Source organism: Arachis duranensis, chromosome 4 (genome assembly GCF_000817695.3).
Source record: "Arachis duranensis cultivar V14167 chromosome 4, aradu.V14167.gnm2.J7QH, whole genome shotgun sequence".
Lineage (NCBI taxonomy): Eukaryota > Viridiplantae > Streptophyta > Magnoliopsida > Fabales > Fabaceae > Arachis > Arachis duranensis.
This window is the reverse complement of record NC_029775.3, coordinates 94,500,663-94,502,681: the sequence shown is the minus strand read 5'-3', so window position 1 is coordinate 94,502,681 and position 2,019 is coordinate 94,500,663.

Below are 2,019 nucleotides of genomic sequence, written 5' to 3'. Positions count from 1 at the left end.
GCCAAGCATGTGTACATAATCTCGTATTTACAAAATCCATAATAACCAAGATTCTGTCGGTATGCAACCCGAATGCTTCACCGACAATGATACTTTAGATAATCAGATTCAACCACTGATACTCTACACTTCGACAAATGTTGTAGTTCTTGATGGCAAGGTGAACGGACTCTTTACTGTAAAATCTATGACCAATTGTAGATCTACGCTCCCATCTATATTATAGTCATCAGCGCCATCGGACCAAAAGGCATTGGCTCCACTTACATAGTATCTAAGTCTAATGTTGAATAATGACTTGGAATTTGGACTCGGCTAGGAAGTGATAAAAGTGGTGGCAATACATGCCGTGAGGAAGCAAAAGATGATAAAGTCTCTAGAATAAACTTTTGTATCATCATTACTATCACTAAGGGGTGGCAATAGAGCGGGTAGGGGCAGGTTTTTGCTCTCCCCGACCCCGCCCCGCCGTACAACAACTCGCATAGAATCCGCCCCTTTTCTACCTGCGGGTAGTAAAACGTTGAACCCTAACCCGCTCCTGCGGGTACCCGTCCCGCCCCTACCCGCCCTTATAATTATTAAAATTCAATAAATAAAATTAAATTTCAAAATTTATATAACCATCATCGGAGTGGGTACATGCGGGTTCGGGTGGTATTGCCATCCTTAGCTATCACTATTAGAATCAAATTGGACCCACTTCTCATCTGACTCAGACTCTTCAAAAACCAAATCAGCACCGGATTCAGCCATTGGGAGAGAAGACCGATTTCTTGTGGGGGATTTGGTTCTTCCTACTGCATAACCGCTTGGGGATGCACGTGAGGAAGAAGAATTACCGCCAACGTCTACTAACTCAGTGCAAAGCTCCATCATTTGTTTAGTCACAATCATTTTATGGCAATCGAACATAGCTTGCACATGATCATCATCCTTTAGCCACAATACCTTATATTGAATATTCCTTATAGCGTCCAATAAAATGCACCGGTACCAATTTTTCGAACATGCTTAATTCCAAGTATTCTTATGTTGACCAGAATCAATCTTTTAAGCTTTGTCAATGAATGCAATTGCAAAGTATGCATAACAACAGAATCACTATATTCAAAATATGCATCATCATCTTTGCGTAATATTGTTATATTCGGATAAACAACAACAATTGTACCTCTATTAGCCATTTTGTAGAATTTGTGTTTGTGAGAAAGAAGAAAGAAAAGATGAAAGGTGAAAGTAACTTGGAGGATGTGATATATATAGAAATCTTTCACGACAAGTTCACATATAATTTCGCAAGTAGCACATGTGTTATGGTCTCATACTATTATTAGGTGAAAGTAGCACATGTTCTCAAATGGGAGGCGCCAAATTGGAGATGGACTAAATTGAATGTAGATGGATCAATCATTCATCCTGGTAGCACAGGTGTCTGTGGGGGTATTATTAGAAATTAGGCTGGCCACACGATTGCTGGTTTTACTATGAACATCGGAGCCTATACCATAGCCATGGCTGAACTATGGGGCTTTTATGTTGGGATTAAGCTAGCTTCTGAGTTAAGGATCGTAAAATTAGTGGTAGATTTAGACTCTAGATGTGTCGTAACGCTGGTTCAGAAGGCATCTCCGGAGAGTCATGGTAGCGTCCGCTCAATCAAGGAGCTTTCGGCAAATATGGATATTGTAGAAGTAAAATAAATCTATAGGGAGGACAATTTCTGCGCGTATGCTCTCGTCAAGCTGGGTTAAAAAAAAGTTCTTGAAATTAAGTTCTTCAAACAACTCTTTCTATGCTTGTTTCATCACTTTCTTGCTTATGCAAGTGGTGTTAAGTTTGAAAGATTAGTAGTAGTCTAATGTTTTTTTATTTTTTTGAGTCCTACGTCCCGTTACTCATAAAAAAATTATAAAAATAAGTGACTTTCAATTCTATATAAATGTTTTATTTTTTTTATCCAAATACGTACTGATAATATAAAAAAGTATATAGACATATAATTATATATTATCATAT